General features: G+C 42.0%; 1 pseudogene; it reads right to left on the reverse strand.

Moving 5' to 3' along the window:
- Positions 1-3,960: 3,960 nt before the first annotated feature.
- LOC139302587 (cytochrome P450 2K1-like) lies at positions 3,961-8,592 on the reverse strand (annotated as a pseudogene).
- Positions 8,593-9,022: the final 430 nt, after the last annotated feature.

Raw genomic sequence — 9,022 nt, forward strand, 5'->3', positions numbered from 1 at the left:
CATGTCAACAGCTATCGTGTCTTGTTGTTGGTTTTGAAAAATTAAGGAAGAGACAGTTTCATGTTCCTTCCAGCTGAGTTCTTACACCATATTTCCTGTTGTTCTCACTGTGTATCAGTGCAAACGCCTCTAAAACCTTGTGTTTATACTCAGTACATAAAAAAACCCATCAAAAAACACTGAACAAATGCGCTCTTCTTAAGATTATTGTGTACCATACATTTAAATGTGCTAAATAAACAGTAATATTTAACGTTCTTGTCACAGTTCTTTTTTTAAAGGAGCTGTATTTTGGAGGACATTGGACAGCTGTGAACAGTGTCCATAAAATGTAATGTTACAATGGTGCTGGCTAATGTCCACAGCACTTTCAGAGCGTCCAAATGATCTTTGATCTGTATGTGATCAACTTTATCGCTGTCTGATTCTGGTCTCCACACTTGCCACCAGTCGGCTGTTTTACCGGCTGTGTGTTCTCGCTACTCGGATTCATTCCAACAAAAACATCTGGATCACAAACAGCATTTCTAGTTACTTAGTGACATATTTTGGAAAAGTTGCCATGCAGCTTTGTTTTGTGTTGTTTTGCCGGTTTATCAGTGAACGTGAAGTCTTTCCAAATCCAACTCTGAAAACAACCACTGACACATAAAAGGTCATTCTGTCCTTCTTCCATAGGCAGCACTATGAACATTAAAATACCGCGCTCAAGCTTTTTATGCATCATCAACATAAAATATACATGATTTTTACATAGTTTTTTTGAGTGAATGTGGTTGGTCTTCTATATTTCTTCTATAGTGTCATGAAAGTGCCAACAGATGAGTCGTATCATTCAGCAAGACTGTGTGAAAAAAATGTAGACAGTATACAGGCGGGAAATGCTACCAGCAAGTAGAGAAATGTGGCCACAGATGCATTTCCATTTTGCATGCATCATCCAACACTACTCTGTTGTGGAGAGAGGGGGCGGCTGCAGCTTTGGTTAAAAGGCTGGACAGGAAGGATTTTGCTTGTGGGATTATGCGAATGGCATAATTGAAGTGGCCAAAGAGGGCTAGGAGCTGACATTTGGTGCATCTGCATGTCAGGAGATAGTTAGACAGAAAAAGAGAGATGCCTGAAAGGAAATTGAGTCCAGGGTGATAGCTAAGAACTCTATGGATGTGCTAGGCCCCGAGGTTTTCTCATTGGGAAGAGGGACGCCAAGTCCTGAGAAAGCTTTCGTGAGAGTAGGAAGCCCGAGGTGAGGAGGGGAATCACCATTGGACCATAAAACCCCCGAGAAGAAGAATTTTAACAGATTACGTTAACCAACTGGCTGATTATTGGCAAAGCTGTAAAATATGAAAATGTTAATGATTCGGAAAAAGCTCAGTTTTTTTGTCTTTCCTTACCATTTCCTTGCAGCATGATTGACAAGTGCCCCCTTCACTGTCTTGTATCCAGCCAGGACCACCACTTTCTGGGGTCCCAAATGGACGGTGAACACTGATCCATATGTCTTGGAAAACTAAGAACAGGAACATAACGTCATGACATTTACTTATAAAAGACAACACACAGAAGAAAGCAGACAAGGTGAGAGAGCCGCCTGAACAGCAGAAACTACAAACTACCCGTCTAGAAAACTCCCCTCATGGCACTGCCTCACCTCCAGTAATGTGTTGTAGGGTCTCTTGGGGTCCAGCTGCAGCAGGTTCCCAAGTAGGGGAAGTGGTCTTGGTCCTGGAGGTTCCCCTCCCTCCTCCTGGGAGCTGAAGCTGGAGGAGGAGGCGGCGAGGTAGACGAGCAGCAGGACCACCAGAGCCCCTAGAACAACTACTAGTTAACTGCTGTTAAGTATTTTCAGGTGGAAAAATAAAAAATAATAATCGTTGCCAGCTACAGAAAGTTTGACGAATTGATCTCTGTCGTCATTGATTGTCTGAATTGATGTCTTTTACTATCTTAAAATGTAAAAGTTAAGCATGGATACATGAAGGTAAGTAAATTTAAGGCCTTAACCTAAGTCCTTTGGTTTATACCCATAAACCACGACCATCTTCCTCCAACTTCTGTGCGATACAGGAAGGTAGCACTTTGCGGACTGGAAAAAAACACTGGACATAATCCACACAGCAATTCTTTGTCTTCCAAAAGACATTTGACAAACACAAGTAGGAGTATATAAATGTAATGTTCTAGTAGATAGAGTTGTACCAAGACGATTTGCAGCTTTGAGTTTGGAGCAGTCGGGTTGATTTAAGCACCTCCATGTTTCAAACTGCGGCATTCTGTGTTATATTATTATTATTTTCAATTCAAGTTTTATTTAAAAAGCTCCAAATCACAACAAAAGTCATCTCATGACACTTCACAAATAGAGCAGGTCTAGACCGACTCTTTATGATATTATTACGGAGACACAACAGTTCCTATATATTCTGTATTCTCTCTTGTTTATTGTGGACAACAAAATATTTTTATATTATTTCTATATCTCAAATTAGTCATTTCTTACGATTGTTTCAAGATGATTCTTCTCGGCAGGCATGAACCGATGAAGAGTGTCCATTGCTGGGACGAGAGCCTTTCTAAAGCAGCAATTCACAACTTTACGTTGTGTCACCTTCTGTGTAAACTCTGTTAAATGATCAACTTCACTGGATCAAATTTATAGCTAACGTCATATCAACAAAGACATGAGCCGATTTGTTCCATTGGGGACAAAGATCGTTATGATAAAGTTTTAATATCAAACCGTCCTTTAACTTTGTTCTCCGACACCTTTCAATCAGCGTTATTTTTTTTAACGCTCCCGTCTTCACAAAACCAAGTTAGCGATGCATTTTTTAAAAGAGTATAAGTGTGTAACTTTTAAAAAGTCTGTCATGGAAAAGTTAGTTACACCTTTAACTAACAGTTACATCACCTCTTGTCAATCGTTACCGTAGCATGATTAGCAGTTCAGCAACAGTACATGGATATAAGCTTAGATTGGTACTCATTGTGGCTGAGTGCAGAAGCAGCATTTTGTATTTAATTGATATAAAAGACCTGCTCACACCAGGAAGTGGCACAGTGAAACTTCGTCAGTGCCTTCTATATACGTGGTCGAGGCTTGGTGACATAGGGACTACAGACAGGGCTAGTTGGTGAACTACGTGTAGCTGGTGAGCTAACGGCAAACTCGCTAGCAAGCTGGAAACATTCTCATTCGGCATTTCTTTCATCAGTGTTTCTGACAAAATGAAGCGTGTTGCTGAGGTTTACTTTGCGTATCAACGCAACAGTTGCTATTAGAAATTGAAACCTTTGCGATTTAAACAAAGTTAAACAACAATGACTTTGTGAGCGCAGATAAGACCTACAGCTCCCAGTATCCATAAAATTCCCCAAAGCTCTCTTCTAAAGTCATTTTCTGAACTTGTTAGTTGTGATCTCTGCTGTCTAAAAGCGAGAACACGACGCAGTCGTCTCTGTCCTGCTGTGTTGGAGATTTCTCTCTTCACTCTCTGTGACTGCATGTTGCTGACAGGAAGTCAGTATCTGCCCTTTTTGAAGTCTCCTAGTTGATCCTGCTGCAGGAAAACATCCAATATCCCCATGCCTTCAAAAGAGTGTCCTGACGTGACGGTTACAGATTCACAGTGGAATTTCTTCTTTTTTTGTTGTTGCATATTTAAGAAAACTCGAAATACTCAATATATTAATAACCCAGGTGTTCCTAGGCAACATAACACAGAAACTTCCCGACACTAGCTTGGTTAAAAAAAGAAATCCCTTCACATGAATGACAGTACACTTGTCCAAATATGTGAGGATTTTATTATTTTCTGCATAGCTGAGTGTCTTGACAGTGTATTTCATTTGATTTCCTACAGTATCCACTTGTTGCATCTAAAGCATAATAACTTTTCTTAACTACAGTACACTTAATCAGTGGTTTTCACTACTGTTAAACTACTTTTTGAATGTTCAAGCCTTCCTCCTCCTCACAGCACACAGTTTATGAGGTAAGGGTTCAAGGCCGAGTTGTAATCGTGGAGTCAGATCCAGTTCCCCCTCTGAAACTCCAGGCAGAGGAGTGAAATGAAAGTTCTGCAGGAGGGTGGTGATGAAGATGAAGAGCTCCATCCTGGCCAGACTCTCTCCGGGACAACCTCTGCGACCTGCAGGACAGAGCAAAGGAAAAGCTTCAGGTCACGTGCCAGTAGACTGAACATTGACAAGAAGTGATGCTTGAGTTCACCAACCTGCAGAAAAAGGCATGAAGGCGTCTCGCTTGACAAACTTCCCATCTTTGTCCAGAAAGTGAGCAGGATGAAAGGTGTGTGGGTTCTCCCACTCACTCTCATCGAACAGGACAGATGTCAAGAGAGGATACACTGCGGTCCCCTGTGGACAATACAGCATTGAAAAACCTTTGATATGTATGTGACAGGTGATCGGATTCTTTTCAAACAACAGTTGTCACATTTAGTTTTAAAGCATGAAGATGTGTGAAGAGGGCATATTAGGTGTTTTATTCAGTCGGACCTTCTTAATGAAGTGACCCTGGAAGGTTACATCTTGGGTAGTTTTGTGAGGAAGCGCCATGGGGGCGATGTTGGCCAGTCTCTGTATCTCATGGATGACAGCGTTGGTGAAGGGCAGGTTCGTCCTGTCCTCAAACTTCACTTGCCGACTTCCTATCACCCTGCTCAGCTCCTCCTGGGCCTGGTCTGGGAGATGAAAAGCTTTTTATGAAGACAATCTTTGCACATAGTGTGTTTTAGACTGTACGTTGTTCTGTGAAAGTTGTGGATATCTGAAGCTCCTCACCCTGTATTTTGGGATACTTGGCAATGAACAGAAGTCCCCAAATCAGGGTGACTGCTGTTGTGTCGGTGCCGGCGCCAAACAGATTCATGACTGTGTTAACAAGGTTTTCACTGTGGAAGTGACTGTTGGTGATCCCAGATTCCTGCAGGTAAATTCAAATTACTATGAAAGAAAATCACCATTGTGTTCGACTGTTTTACTCTAACAGAAACACGAGACAGTACGTTGGCCATCAGTTTGGAACGCCATTGCCAATTCATTTTCAAAGAAGATAGCAAAGTGTGTTTCTTACTTTACTTTTTTTGTTTTTGACATTGTCAATGATGAATGTTAGAAGCAACAAAAGGTTGTCATGTTCAGTACAGCCATAAAGCATCTGTCACTACACCTACTCTTATACTTTTACTTATAAAAACGTGGCTGCTGATGAACGCGATGCAGCCGGATGCAGACAGATTCCCACTAACCCTCAGCTCCATCAACCAAGATAGAAGTTCGATAGATATGTTTTCTAACCTCCAGATTTTGCATGCGGACCAGAAAGGAATCCACAAAGCCTCTGCGCGTCTGTGGATTGAGGGTCTCCTTCAGACGATGGAGCAGCTCTACATTCTGTTTCCTATTTACAGCGCCTAATCTGTGGAATTCCTTCCTCTTAGCAACCCATTTAAAGAACCACGGGAAGAGGTTGTACACCTTTACAAAAAACAAACATATTTGTCACTTATTATAACATTTTACATAGATTTTACTAGGAGATACTACACTGAAATCTTCACAAAAAATATCAAATGATACCTGTATTGAAGTGGAGCCCATAAGTCTACCAGGTCTGAGAGCTACCAGGGATATAAACTCTGGGTCATCATATTCAAATCTGCTGCCATAAACAATGCTGCAGATAATATTAGAGACTGCATAGTGTATTGGTTTGGTCGTCTCAAAACCTTCTCCTGCAACAAGGGAAACAGGAAAATCATGATGTTTGTTTTCACTGAAAAATGTTGCTCACATAGTTGATTACAATAACAACATGTTTACCGCTGAATTTCTCAACCACGTCAACGAGGTAGTCACATTCCTCAATGATTTTGTCCTCGATAGCCTTCTTGCCCATCCCAAAGTCTTTCAGGTTCATCAAGGTAAAGCGCCTCATCTCTTTCCATGAATCACCATTGGACCATATAACCCCTGAGAAGAAGAATTTCAACATAATATGTGTCTGTCAATATTATTTAAAAATTCAACGGAATAAGAAAATGATTTGGGAAAAGATTTCATTTTTTTTGTCTTTCCTTACCATTTCCTTGATTAAATTCTTGCATAATTATTGTTTCATCTCTTTCTCCAAACTCTTCAGTGTAGTTGACAAGCGCCTCCTTCACCGTCTTGTATCCAGCCAGGATCACCACTTTCTTGGGTCCCAAATAGACGGTGAACACCGATCCATATTTCTTGGAAAACTAACAAAAGGGCAACACTGTCATTACATGTTCATTTCATAGACACACACACGCAGGAGAAAGGAAACAAGGTGATAGAGCTATTAGTGTGTACAGACACAACAAACTACAAAGAACACTACTGCTATGACTCACCTCCAGAAAACTGATGTCGGCTCTCCTGAGGTTCACCTGCAGCAGGTTCCCGAGCAAAGGCAGCGGTCTGGGTCCTGGAGGTTCCTTCCTGTCTGCCTGGGGGCTGTGGCAGTAGGAGACGAGGCAGATGAGCAGCAGCGCCACCAGAGCCCCCAGCAATTGGGCAGAACTGGAGGACTCGAGAAGAAGATCCAACGTCCCCATGAGTTAAAAAGAAATGGGTGAGCTGAGGTTATCGTCCTGCCGTCTAAAATTCTGTGTGCAGGTTGGACAAGAGATGCTTTATTTGCTCGCCAAAGAGGGCAAAGGCCCATCTGAGGACGGGGGAGGGGCATTCACTGTGGAAAAGGTTTCCGACTAAAGGTTTGTTACTTATTATGGATAGTTTCATATCTGGAAGATCAGCTAACACCCATTATATTATAGTCACTGTTTCTTTGGATCAGGAAGAGAGATAACAGAGGTAAGATGAGTAACTGACGATGTGTTTTATCTGAGCAGTGGGCGCCTTCAGCAGGATCTCCTCTCCGTTACACCGTTACACACATTTAATTAGCCGATAGGAGGTTACATTCTTTTCCTAGTAAGCAGGACTTTCAGCTAAAATCTCAATGAAATCAATTGTCTGAGCCCAGAGTCTCCAAAGCAGTGACCATCACCATGGCAACCTTTGAGTGCACCGCTGATTGAGATCAGCTGATGAGTGTTTGACACACAAACATGTGTCAGGTACTCTCTTTATTCATGCTTTCAGCTAGAAACTCCAAACAAACCTCGAAGTGTTCCGCATTTTAATGTAATATGAGGTTTATTCAACTTTTAAATCCACTTTTCAAACTCTCCATACTCATTGAGAAAATGCATTTTCTACTTGTGAACCCTTCTTGTGCTTTGTGATACAGAGAGCAGCGAGATGAGAGGTGCAGACATAAAAGCTGACTGAACAATATTTATATGGTTTCAAAAACACAGACTGAAAGCTTGGTTTGATTTTTAATGTTGAATATGAATCCTGACAAGACTGATATGGTTACCATTTACATTTTAAACGGCAGGATAGTCACCAGCGGATGTAGAGAACACCGTGTACTTACAACAAGTTTATGACTTGGAAAATGTGAACATATATTTATATTGAACATATTCAGTGCTGTTGCTCTACATGGAATATAACACGACTCTACTGCTCACATACAGGAAACAGCACACAGTTTGTGAGGTGAAGGGTCGAGGGTGAAGCCCACACGTGGAGTCAGATGGAGGAGTGAAGCGAAAGTGCTGCAGGAGGGTGGTGAAGAAGATTAAGAGCTCCATCGTGGCCAGACTTTCTCCAAGACAAATCCTGCGACCTGTAAAACACAACGAAGGACAATGTTCATATCATCTGCGAGTGAGTGAACATCAAGAAGTGACAGCTGAGTTCACCAACCTGCAGAAAAAGGCATGAATGTCATGTCTCGTCATTCACGTGTTTCCACCTGTTTCTTTGTACCAATTTCTTAAACACCTGAACGAGGTAGTCACATTCCTCAATGATTTTGTCCTCACAAGCCTTCTTGCCCGTCCCAAAGTCTCTCAGGTTCGTCGAGGCAAAGCGCCTCATCTCTTTCCATGAATCACCATTGGACCATAAAACCCCTGAGAAGAAGAATTTCAACAAAATATGTTCACCATTGGCAAAGCTGTAAAACATGAAAGTGTTAATGATTTGGAAAGAACTCAGTTTCTTGTCTTTCCTTGAAAATCATGCGCAAGTTTCAGTAGATCTGTCTCCAAACTCTTCAGCATGATTGACAAGTGCCTCCTTCACCGTCTTGTATCCAGCCAGGACCACCACTTTCTTGTCCATGTCTTGGAAAACTAAGAACAGGAACATAACGTCATGACATTTTCTTATAAAAGACAACACACAGAAGAAAGCAGACAAGGTGAGAGAGCCGCCTGAAGAGCAGAAACAACAAACTACCTGTCTAGAAAACTCCCCTCATGGCACTGCCTCACCTCCTGTAATGTGTTGTAGGGTCTCTTGAGGTCCAGCTGCAGCAGGTTCCCAAGTAGGGGAAGTGGTCTTGGTCCTGGAGGTTCCCCTCCCTCCTCCTGGGAGCTGAAGCTGGAGGAGCAGGACCACCAGAGCCCCCAACAGGGAGACAGAGCTGGAGGACTGGAGAAAAACATCTAATATCCCCATGGCTTAAAAGTTGCTGGTCCACTGTCAAAATAAGTTTCCTCCCAGAGCCGAAGACGAATGTCTTTAGTGGCTTCAAGCAGAGCCCAAGAGGAGGGACAAACTGTAGGAAACTACTAGTTAATGTCTCAATTATTCTCAGGTTCTTTGACAGTTACAGATTCAAACAGGGTCGTGTCTCACTTGAATACTAAATACAGTATTTGAGCATGTATTGTGTTCATACTGGACTGAGGTAAGGTTCTATTCCAGCATGCACACTAACATTTTAAAAGGGTATTGATGGATGCAGAAGTTCCCGTGGTGGGTCAGGCCTGCTGGCTCAGTCATATGCTTGGTTGGCCAAAAATGAAGCAGCAATTCCATCAGCTTCTTTAAGGTCTCAGTGATTTAAGTTGTTTTCTTAACTTTGGTCTGTGTCACATTCTGTGTA

The sequence above is a fragment of the Enoplosus armatus genome, chromosome 19, assembly GCF_043641665.1.
Source record: "Enoplosus armatus isolate fEnoArm2 chromosome 19, fEnoArm2.hap1, whole genome shotgun sequence".
Classification (NCBI taxonomy): domain Eukaryota; kingdom Metazoa; phylum Chordata; class Actinopteri; order Centrarchiformes; family Enoplosidae; genus Enoplosus; species Enoplosus armatus.